This window comes from Littorina saxatilis, linkage group LG2 (genome assembly GCF_037325665.1).
Source record: "Littorina saxatilis isolate snail1 linkage group LG2, US_GU_Lsax_2.0, whole genome shotgun sequence".
In the NCBI taxonomy this organism is placed as follows: domain Eukaryota; kingdom Metazoa; phylum Mollusca; class Gastropoda; order Littorinimorpha; family Littorinidae; genus Littorina; species Littorina saxatilis.
In genome coordinates, this window is record NC_090246.1 from 22,549,726 (window position 1) to 22,562,745 (window position 13,020).

Consider the following 13,020-nt stretch of genomic DNA (forward strand, 5'->3'; position numbering starts at 1 on the left):
GCTCGCAGGAATCCACTCTCAAGGACACCTTGCTTTCGAAAAAAAAAGAAAGACAAACAAAGCAGCCGTGGAGGCTTAATTTGCATTCCATTATTCGACTCATTAACTTTGTCAACGCCACAGCGGAAGATAATGGTGCCATCAACAAACTATGAAACGTCAACGCGTTACACCCAGCGGCACGGTTAAATCATCGCCAAAACGGATGATCACTGCTTATGATTACTGCACCACTCCATCATATTTCACAGCTGTTGTAGCACCGAAGGTTATCTCCTTGAAGAAGTGAAGGAGGTACAAAAAAAAAAGTAAAACAAAAAACGTCGGTGGGTGTAAATTTTAGCACAGAAGGAATCGCACAGAACACACTACGCACAGCGCGTGTGTTGTGCCGGCAGCGTAAATTACTTTCTCCCTTTGCTTCGCCTTGCGCTAACAACATTCCCTCGTGTAAGTCTGAAAATAAACGCTGCTTTTTTTGCCAGGAGTTTTCGCACCAAAAGCGCTATACTGCGCATTGAACATTAAGTTCAAATCAGTCTCGCAGCAGGGGGAGACAGAATAGCGCGCAGGTCGGTGCCAATAAGTAACAAAACACACGACGACTGTTGATCAGCATCAGTATCTCGGTCTAAGGACGAACACTAGTTAATCCAGCGATCTTCTACCATGCATAAACTCAGCTACTACTGCACGTTATTAGACATGAAAGCAAACCAAAAAAACTAAAGAAAAGATCGCGTGCCTCCCGAAATTGTATGAGGTGTGAGGCATGAGGGAATGGCACCGGAGGCAGACAGAAACATGAGAAAAGACAGAAAAAAAGAAAGAGAGAAAAATAAAATTGTGGAAATTAAATAAAAAGGAAAACAGACGCATGCAGACGCAGGCGTTGGCTGTGGGGGTGACTTTGGGTCGCTATAGTTCAGTGGCTCCGGAGCAAAACTGAGTGCAGAAAGCTAGAACCGCCTAGACAATTGCAGCTGCATGTAAGCTTACTACCGTACAAGCAAAACACAGCACGGAGAGTGGGAAAGCTAGAGAGAGAGAGAGAGAGAGAGAGAGAGAGAGAGAGAGAGAGAGAGAGAGAGAGAGAGAGAGAGAGAGAGAGAGAGAGAGAGGAGGGGGAGAGAGGGTAGACAGAGAGAGCAGAGAGAGAGACAATTCTTTATTTTTTTGAGGGTAACAAGAATACCCGGTAAGCATAGTTATGTTTTTTTGCATCAAAACTTGACTAAATGTAAAAAACAGCAAAACAACAACAACAACAACGTAAGTTTAAGAACTTGAAGAGCATTAATTTATATCATAGAAACATTGTAATTCAAAATGAAGTGTTGAAGACTTGGTGCAAAGCAATAAAGAGCAACATCATAAATGCGAACTCAGCGGCATACTTAACGATATATTAGCTCAGCAAAACAATGGACACTGAGCAAAATCATCACAAGTTTGTCAAAAATATACAATGTATCTATACTATATGGATGTAAGTGTGTGTGTGTGTGTGTGTGTGTGTGTGTGTGTGTGTGTGTGTGTGTGTGTGTCTGTGTGTCTGTGTGTCTGTGTGTCTGTGTGTCTGTGTGTGTCTGTGGTCGCCATACCTAAGAGATGGCAAAAGATAAGCACAAGATATTGTGCATGCAAACTGCCCTGAGGCCACAGATGTGCACCTGGGATTTAGTTTCTCGAGACATTGTTTCCTTCCACGGATAATGACCCTCCCCATTAATGAATACAGCCTATAATAGTGCAAGGGAGGTAAGTCATGCTTTGTTACCCATGGAAGGGAGGTAACTGTTATTATACCAGCATTCCGTGTCAATCCCATTTACCCCAAACGTTTGATTTGGATATTCTCTTTGGGGGCTTTGCTTACACCCGGGCGAAGCTGGGCCTGACTGCTAGTATAGTTAGAACATGAGCAACTGTATTCGACGGGAACATACCAATCAGATTTATTTGCTTATTAATTTCATTAAATGGGATGTATATTTGCCTCAAAAGAATCCCGTGCTGGTAGATTGCCTCAGGACGTTCGGAAGAGCGTTCCAGAAGCTGCTATCTGAGTAAAATAGACTAGACTTTAATAGGTCTATCCTAGGAAGCGGAGTGTTAAATTTCATAAAGTGGTGTGAACTCTTCAAAGAGAACTTTGAACAACTGGTTTCAGGTAGATTTCAAGAGATGATTTTATGCATCAGGATTCCTTTGAAATAAGTCATCCTTTCCTTTTTACATTTAGTCAAGTAAAATTACATTTTCGAAATCGTTTTAAAAACAATTTCATATTATTCCTTGTCGGTTCCTGGTTCCAAAAACATATAGGTATGATATGTTTGGATTAAAACCACGCTCAGAAAGTTAAAACGAAGAGAGGTACAGTAAAGCGTGCTATGCAGCACAGCGCAACCGCTACCGCGCTAAACAGGCTCGTCACTTTCACTGCCTTTTGCACTAGCGGCGGACTACGGTCATTGTGAAAAAATGCAGTGCGTTAATTCAGTTTCATTCTGTGAGTTCCACAGCTTGACTAAATGTAGTAATTTCGCCTTACGCGACTTGTTTTTCTCTGGATCGTTATCAAAACTTGGACAACGGACATTTATATTTGCAAGCACGTGCACTTCAACAGCAGACAGACAGACAGACAGACAGACAGACATAAACAGCAACAGACAGACAGACAGAGACAGCTGTGCGTCAGAGAAAAACCGACAGAGAGACTGAGAGAGACAGATATCTATGCATCAGCATCATCACGCTCCGCGCATAAACAGGTTGTGATAACATTGGCTTCGGTGCACATTTTTCCCAGTCTGAAATGGCAATTGTTTGCTTTAGAGGCAGAGGTCAACATTGTTCAGCCAACTAACTTTTCTTACATAACTTGACAGCACAAATGTGAAGTGCACTCGGCAGCTCGATGCTCTGGGGTTGAGAAACAAATAATCAAGGAAACAAACTTTCCTTAGATCTGGCGTTTCCCTCGTCGAGTTGATGACTGATTAATTCCACAGGAACCCAAAGACAATAAATACGCACGGTTATCTGCATTTGTTTGCGAAAACGGAACGGTCGCCATAACTTTAGTGAATAAAGTAAAGGCTGGACGATGCAGAACATTTGTAAAATGTATAGTGTTAAGAATTGAATTGTGAAAGTTTCGTCTTTTGTCTGATTATGCGTTCCATTTTTGGTTTTTGATTCCTTTAAAACGAAGAACCAAACTTGACAGATCTTTTTTTTACGCAGGAAGTATCATACGTTTTATACAATTATACTCTTGAGACATGTTTGTAGGTTCTCTATTCCAGGGGAACCCATGGCAAAACGGATCGAAGCGGAAAGGTAACACTCATCCACACACACACACACACACACACACACGCACGCACGCACACACACACACACACACGCACACGCAGACACACACGCAGACACACACACACACACACACACACACACACACACACACACACACACACACACACACACACACACACACACACACACACACACAAAGGAACGAAAGTGTATAAAAGAAAACATTCATTCAAAGCTATAAAATGGTTTCTTATCCGGGCGAACATAATTCACATTTTCTTAGAACTGTCCACAAAGGACATGCTTGCAGAAGTACGTCCACATGTTCACAGCATTGAATTCGGATGGTCTTGAATCGGAGAGAGTCTCTTTAAGTACAGAAAAACAGATCGGAAAATCACCCTTTGAGAAGACATGAAATCAAAAAGGTTTCATATACAAGTTCATTCATTATGGCAATAAATAAAGTTATTCTTCCGGACGTGCATTTCGGGACTTAACCACGAGGGATAAATAATCCGAAAATGCATGAAAATGATAACGATACCTTTAGTACTATTTGCGTATTACAGATAATGTTTGAAATGGATATTTGATTTGGCACGAAAAACGTTGTCAAAACTGTGGTAATATGATCAAGTCTTTCATCGTAGTGGGAACATTTGAAAGAGGTATTAACAAGTCGCGTAAGGCGAAAATACAATATTTAGTCAAGTAGCTGCCATTTTTCAGCAAGACCGTATACTCGTAGCATCGTCAGTCCACCGCTCATGGCAAAGGCAGTGAAATTGACAAGAAGAGCGGGGTAGTAGTTGCGCTAAGAAGGATAGGACGATTTTCTGTACCTCTCTTTGTTTTAACTTTTTGAGCGTGTTTTTAATCCAAACATATCATATCTATATGTTTTTGGAATCAGGAACCGACAAGGAATAAGATGAAAGTGTTTTTAAATTGATTTGGACAATTTAATTTTGATAATAATTTTTATATATTTAATTTTCAGAGCTTGTTTTTAATCCGAATATAACATATTTATATGTTTTTGGAATCAGCAAATAATGGAGAATAAGATAAACGTAAATTTGGATCGTTTTATAAATTTTTATTTTTTTTTACAATTTTCCGATTTTTAATGACCAAAGTCATTAATTAATTTTTAAGCCACCAAGCTGAAATGCAATACCGAACCCCGGGCTTTGTCGAAGATTACTTGACCAAAATTTGAATCAATTTGGTTGAAAAATGAGGGCGTGACAGTGCCGCCTCAACTTTCACGAAAAGCCGGATATGACGTCATCAAAGACATTTATCAAAAAAATGAAAAAAAAACGTTCGGGGATTTCATACCCAGGAACTCTCATGTCAAATTTCATAAAGATTGGTCCAGTAGTTTAGTCTGAATCGCTTTACACAACTTGACTAAATATAAAAATGAAAGCCCCGGCCTAAGTTTCGGAGAAAAAGGAGCTCTCTGGAGCATATCATTCCATCGAGTGAAGTTTATAACATTTAGCTTTCTCACCCCCTCACCCCCCCTAATGTGCCCCCCACCTAATGTGCCCCCCCCCACCTAATGTGCCCCCCCCCCTCCACCCCCACGTTTCAATGCCCCTTTAACATCTGGTTTTGACATCTTCATTAGCTGTACTCGTCTTAGAACGTCATCGGGCAACGCGTTAAGAGCATGTCGTGTCTGTGATCAGCCAAGCATAGCGAAAGTCTGCCTGCACTGACGGCTCCTATTACCAGAGATGTACAAGCGAAACATGCATTATTAATAGCTATTGTGTTTTCAGCGTAGCAATAGGGTCCGATATTTAGACGAGACAAGTATAATGCCGACGAGTCGAAGACGAGTCGCATTATACTTGTTCGAGTCTAAATATCGCGGACCCTATTGCTACGCTGAAAATACAATAGCGATTATATAGCTGTTCTGACCTTGATTTGTTGTTCCAAACTTACAAAATGACAGTTTTTGCGTCGATGCGTTGATCTCAGGTTTTGATAGCAGACGCCGTTTCTTATGCGCATTAGTTTTGCGCAGGCGCCACACTGACTTTGGAAAAAAAACCTCGATTTGACAACACAGCTGTTAAAACAGCTTTTTATTAGTTCATTCGTATACAACAAAAATAAGTTTGAGTTTTTTTAATTTTGAACAAGACTACTTATGAAGAAGATCAAAACACAACATCAACGGAAAACTAGAAACAACTGAAGAACTAGGATGCAACAAGGGGAGGAGAAGAGAACAGCTAATCCGTACAACGCGAGCAGACGACAGCAAAGTTTTCAGTTTGGGTGAATGGCATTTATACTTGTCTCGTCATGAAGCGGATTTTTCAACCTCAGTTATAAACGACTACATGAATGTTTGTGCCATGGGTTGTACATCAATACTTCAGAGGGGAAGTGGGGTATTTAGTGTGGAGTTACGAGATAAGAAAAGCCAAATGCGAAAGTTTGTGTCAGTCGGCACACAAAAACGGCTGTTCTGTTTTATTCCCCTGTTTGTACTACATCTTTCGACTTTGGGCATTTTGTGGTGTTTAGGGACAGAAAATAATTGTTTTAGTCCTGTTTCATCGGGAAGTTAGCAGAAAAGGGTATGCTATCGACATTTGTGAAGCTGAAAAACATTCCCGAGAAGAATTTCAAATTGTCAGTATATGCTGTTGTCGATTGTTAACATCGTGTGGTGCAGATGGGTAAACCGGAACCATGCGTCTTTGTTATTGCCAATATGCTTTTGGATATTGGCAAAAATGGCCGACTTCCGTAGCATTATGCTTTGATGATGATGTTCAGATCATCCAATCACAGCCCCCGAATTCCCCCACATGTCCGACAGAATAGCTATATTTCTGCATCATGCACCAAAGAAGTCGGAGGTAAAAGATACCTTCCTTCTCGTGTAAAACATCTTGTTAATCCCCACAGTAACCCGTTCAGGCTTTTACTTTTTGTGTGTTGAGAGCATTCTTCCACACACCACCCACAAAATATACACCTGGCTGCTTTCTGCGCAGAGAGGGGATTTATTGATATTATTTATTTCCTAAGTGGCAACTTTGTGAACATGCCAAACTTAGATTTAATTTAATCTAATGATTCTTTCCATAAGCTTACCATCCCGAAGAAGGCAGTAACGTGCCGAAATATTGATTATATAGATATAAACGTACCTAACCTGGTTACTGGTGTGTTTTCTTTTTATTTACATGTCAAACTTATTCAGCAAACAAATACCAACCTGCACAAGAAGCAGCGCTGGTACGTGTCCGAGTAGAAGAATGCTCATATCCCATGTTAAAGCTTGGACTTCTTCTTCTTCTTCTGCGTTCGTGGGCTGAAACTCCCACGTACACTCGTGTTTTTTGCACGAGTGGAATTTTACGTGTATGACCGTTTTTTACCCCGCCATTTAGGCAGCCATACGCCGTTTTCGGAGGAAGCATGCTGGGTATTTTCGTGTTTCTATAACCCACCGAACTCTGACATGGATTACAGGATCTTTTTCGTGCGCACTTGGTCTTGTGCTTGCGTGTACACACGGGGGTGTTCGGACACCGAGGAGAGTCTGCACACAAAGTTGACTCTGAGAAACCCCGTGATCGGGAGGTCGTGGGTTCGAACCCCGGCCGGGTCATACCTAAGACTTTAAAATTGGCAATCTAGTGGCTGCTCCGCCTGGCGTCTGGCATTATGGGGTTAGTGCTAGGAATGGTTGGTCCGGTGTCAGAATAATGTGACTGGGTGAGACATGAAGCCTGTGCTGCGACTTCTGTCTTGTGTGTGGCGCACGTTATATGTCAGAGCAGCACCTCCCTGATATGGCCCTTCGTGGTCGGCTGGGCGTTAAGCAAACAAACAAACAAAGACTCTGAGAAATAAATCTCTCGCCGAACGTGGGGACGAACTCACGCTGACAGCGGCCAACTGGATACAAATCCAGCGCGCTACCGACTGAGCTACATCCCCGCCCTAAAGCTTGGACTGATGTGTGATGTTTAACAAGATGGTTTACAGAAAAAGAAATAGATATTTGCACAGCAAGATTTCCCGCCGTAAACTGATTTTATACTGCAACTAAATCGCAAATATCGGAAAATTAACCAATGTAAACTGGGAATGTTCCTGTTTGGATATCGTTTGTTTGTTTGGTTTGTTATTTATACATACTGTCTTCTACAGGGTGGAACCAAACGGGTCTCTCTGAAGACGCGCCACAGGCCTTTGCATGCATCAGCATTAGACTTTTGAAACTTTTTGTTATAGATGCTACAGTCGTTCTTGACGCAGATGTGTCTTACACACACACCAAGGAAACCCTACATCACTTTCAAGTTTAAATGTTGTTGGTCGTGACGCAAATGGGCTCCCAGCCCATAATCCTTTCCACAGAACTATAACCTGCTCACACCACATCATACGCATGTAGATTAATAAAACAGGAGGGAGTATTTCAAATTAGCGGCACAAGAGGTTGACCTTGGAAGCGAGAGTCATTCGAGAAGTGAGCTTCTGTTTTCTCATTTTTGGTCATCTCTTTTCAGATTGTTGGCCACGAGGCAGTAAATTCCAGTGACTGGTCATATATATATATATCAGAAGGACGTGCTTTGCAAGCCATTCCAGACATTCTGGAAACACAACCTCGGGCCAGCACTACTAGTACATTCTTTGTGGGAATACGGGCTGGGTGGGGATCGAGCTCCCGGTTTTCAAACTCCCAGAGGGTTGTAATGGAAACAACATAGTTCTGTGTTTTGTTTACATTTTTGTTTGTCTATTTTACATTTTTGGACCGTTTTTGACCGTTGCCAGGGAGTCATTCTTTTTAAGGAATAAGACAAACCATCATTTATTCATGAAACTGCTTTCTAGTGGGGTTTTTTCCTGTTCACTTCCTTGGATTTTTTCATGGTGATTACACAGTTGAAGATCATACATGATAATTATAAATGACAAAATGACGTTACATTTCCGGTGTCTTTCGTAGAATCAATGTATAATATGTTCTTCGCATTTTAGCTCCGCAACATTTAAATTAGTCGTGCCGTACTTATATAACGTCAAGTTAAATATTTTTTTACAAAAACATCAGACTTGTCGTAACAAGTTTTTAAATAGTTATATCTGTGGGTTTTTTTTAAATCGCTTTTTATGGTCAGTGTGTAACTCACGGTATGACGCTCAAATCAGACTACAGCATACGAGGGTAGGCACATTCTAAAATCAAAGAACTGCATACTTTTGTGATTGTAAAAAAAAAGATGAGATCAAAACGCCGAGACAAAACATTTCTCCATTGTGCAGAAAGCTTATGCAGCGATAATCATGAACGAATAAATAAAAACATAAAAAAATAAAAAGACAGACAACTTAATGAACAAACAAATAGACAAAATTAATGAACAAATACATACATAAATAAAGAAATAAAAGGAAAAAGAAATAGATCGATGAATGAATGATTAATTAAAGGAACAAATAAATAAGATTGGATTGGATTGGATTGTTTACTCATTTAGGCCATAGCCCCTTATGAGGGGGGTGAACATATACAATGACACACACACAACAAATAAATAAGTAAAGCGAGAGAGGAAGAAAAAAAGAAAGAAAATGTCTTGTGCCCCAGATATGGGTTGGGGTGTATTTTTCCTTGCTTTTCCATTGAAACACTCGGGCAATCTACACGTGACAATTGTAGGCTTGCCTCCGTGTTTCTATGGAATCAAGGGAACGCAACTCTTCCACAACCTATACAAACTTGACAGAGTTATTTCCTAAAATCGTTTATTAGACACGTAGAAAAAAGTGCAATAACGGCCGGAACAGTGTGAGGGAGTGTTTTTGGTTTTTAGAGAAACTATCAGTCTGACTCCACTGCATTCCGCAGGATTTTTACACCCCCGGTATAGGGGTGTGTATAGGTTTCGCTCGATGTGTTTGTTTGGGTGTTTGTGTGTTTGTTTGTGTGTTTGTTTGTGTGTTTGTGTGTTTGTGTTCGCATATAGATCTCAAGAATGAACGGACCGATCGTCACCAAACTTGGTGAACAGGTTCTATACATTCCTGAGACGGTCCTTACAAAATTTGGGACCAGTCAAACACACGGTTAGGGAGTTATTGGTGGATTAAAATTATACAAGGGCTTATACAGGGACATCTTCATGGTCAAAGGGAAATAACCATTCTCACTCAGTCACTGCCACCAACTGAGAAGGTTATTTCCCTTTGACGGGGGTGTTTTTCCTACCTCGTAGGAATTTCTTGTTTCTTTTGTTGTTGCTGTAATTGATAGCTAAAGGTCGGCTGACGACATAACGCATTCACATCAAACGTACTCACCTCCCCCACGCTTTCCGACCCAGTGGCAGACGAATCCTGCCACTGCCCTGTCAACTCCCATCTTATTGTTCCACGCAGTCCCACGGCTTACACATGGCACATGCAGCGATTCAGAAGAAGCCACAATCCTTTTCTACCACCCCTCGCATTCCGGCGTGTGCACGCTGTTTGTAGTGAGACTAGGTCATCACGAGAGAGACCCCGAGTAACCTTTACCTGTGTAACCTTTACCTTTTAATTCTGCAGCCTTTCACGTGTAAACGATTCGGCTCATCGCAGTTTTAAAGGCTGCCATATTCGTAGCGTTCATTAATTAATTCATATTGTTTACATGTGCCAATAATGTTATAAAACTGTACCTAAGGGGATATAATAACGATTGGCTGTAGCTTTCGAACACAGACAAAATTACTTCAGTATTGCAAAGTGGTGTTGATAGTGTCGAATGTAAACAGAACAGTCTCAAACGCCGTCTTTGGTTTACGAAACGTCACGAAGTGACGTCAACGATCTAAAAATAGCCCAAGTCCTGGAGAACTGTTGCTAAACAATGCGATAAAGAATTAATTATTTCTCGTAATTGGTAAGGACTTCAAACCTAAAACTTTGCAGGAAGCTTAATTTATACATCCCCGCAACGATGGGAAAAGCCCTGGAAGTAATTAAACTAATTAAATAGGACTATGTCAGCCTTTAAGCTTGGCCTGGGATCTTTTATGCAGAATAGGACCATTATTTCACTTGGACACATACTCAAATTCAACAACATGGGTACTTTCTGTGCAGAGGTGGACTTTGTTGAGGAATTAATCTACCCGAATTAGTAAATTAGTATGCCGAACAGTTTTCATGAGAAGAACTGTGTCTTTTAAAGGGGCAGAAGATCTAAATTTAGATTGGCGTTATTCCCTCTGACGCACAAGTGAATGAAATACTTCTAGGCCAAAAAAAAAAAAGGTCTGTTTACGGTAACATAGGCCAAAAAAATAGGGCCGGTAGGTCGGGATTTTTTTTTTTTTTTTTTCCAAAAAACCATATTTTTACGTTTTTTTTGGCCCAAAAAACAAGATTTTTTTTTTTTTTTCCCAAATGCCAAAAAAAAGTCTAGGGTCGCGCGAAAAAACTAGGGTCGGTCGGGTTACCGTAAACAGACCTATTTTTTTTTTGGCCCTAGTATAATAGACTTCTGCTCTGACGGAGATATGCATGTTTCGTACAGCTGCCGAAAAGTATCATTCATTGTAATCACAGGTTTGAAAATCCATAGCCGCACACAAAGAGCAGTCATCTAACGGCTGTCATAATTTATATCTGATTGCATAATTCAAAAGTCTTTTTGTGTTGTAAATAAAACCTCATAAATATTATTGAACCTAAGTGCTTAGCCCGCGGACGTCTCAGCTTTGGATATGGAATTAATCAAGTAAAAATCAATAATGAATTAAAATGTTTCATTAATGTACTGCCAGAAGTTGAAACAAAATCTCACAATGATCTTTGACATTCGATTTCCTGCAGTCCATGTGTTTTTAACGTGATAGAGACTGTAATTAGTAAACACGTAAGTCAGTTTGAGCTTTGAACTCTCGAAAACTATACTTACCAAAGGATTGCAACTTTGGTCAAACGGACAGCAGAAAATACGAGTCTTTAATTGAATTGAATGCATGATATGTGCATATCAGGAATCGATGTAAACTAGACCATCAGAATAAGATCAAAGTCGAAAAGAGCCGTACACTGTCACCCAGCTGTTTCTTCCTAAAATGTCATGTCATTAAGTAATGTAATTACTTGACGAAGATTGCATCGTACCTGGCCGAGCGCAAATAGTAGACCTTACAAAGAAAGAAAGAAAAGAAAAAAAAACCGAAGAAAGAAAGAAAGAAAGAAAGAAAGAAAGAAACTAACATTTGAAGCACTTATTGACATCTTCAATTTTTATAAACTAATTATTCTATTTGTATGAACACACAAAAGATTCAGATAGACATGCTCATTTTTAAGAGTCATAGAAAGAGCACGAATCAGACAGATTAACACACATTATTGATTGGAGGTACTTGACGTTTCCCGTTTTAAAGACTACTTAGATAGAAATATTCGCACGATCAAAATCATTCCAAGAAAGTGTTGCAAAGTGATGCAATGAGAAAGGGAGCAAGCACTGACCTATTTTTATTATGGGGGCGAGGACGCCCCCATTCTATACGGATAGTTTCGAGGTTGACCATGGGCAGCGCCATTTTGTTGTGAAATACGTCATCAGTTTGTGTACACAGGAAGTTGTGACATCCGTCACCCTATGGGAGGGGTGACGTCAAAATTGTTCATCTGTAGAAAGTTGTGAAATCCGTCACCCTATGGGAGGGGTGACGTCAAAATTGGTCATCACAGAGTTTGTGTAACACAGGAAGTTGTGAAATACGTCACCCTATGGGAGGGGTGACGTCAAAATTGTTCAACAAAAACATGATATGTCGCTTTGTGCAGGGTCAACTGCAACAAACTCAAACCGAGCCATTCATACCTAGCTGTATTTGAGTGACTTATATACCCGACATTTTTATTTCTTATTTTTAGCACAGGTGTAGGAAAAATCATGAACCAAAATGTTATTTATTTTCTAATTTAACATTTTTTTTACAAATATGACCATGGTCTTTTAAACATACAGTGACATTAAACATTGTTATGTTAAAAAAAAGAAAAAAGAAAAAAAGCTTTTGTGCACAAATCAGAAAATACATTGTACATTTTACCTACAGGCCAAACCGTGAGTGTCTGTGGCAAAGCCCGACCCAGGAAATTGCACTGATCTAAATTGTCAAGAACAGGCGCTTGCATTTGGATGTGTCCAATGATAGTAGGTTTGGTTGTGATCAATCAGAATAATGTAGGAATAAAAATGTATGACAGTTTAGTATGATGACATGTAATTCACATATGCTGAAATATGATATTATACATCATGTAATATTATTATGGCTGTTGCCATGACCATGAAACCCAACAAAGGTTTAATGTAATGTAATTCAAAATACCAAAACCGAGCACCTATTAATCTCGTCTTTGCGCGTGAAGATTGAGGCCGTCTGCCAGTAGCGGTTAGGTCATACAGTGGAACCCCTCTCTAGCGACCTTTAAAATGTTGACAAAAATCGGTCCTTGTGGAGGGGGGTCCTTACAGAGGGAGGGGGGCGGAGTCAGGGGGCCACAAAGAAAGTCAGATTTAAAAAAAAAAGAAAACAGAGAAGTTTGAGTTGCTGACGACCGTTCCCTCTGAAAGCAAACTGCTTCGATTTCATGTTTGTCCTTGGTGTCCACCAGTTC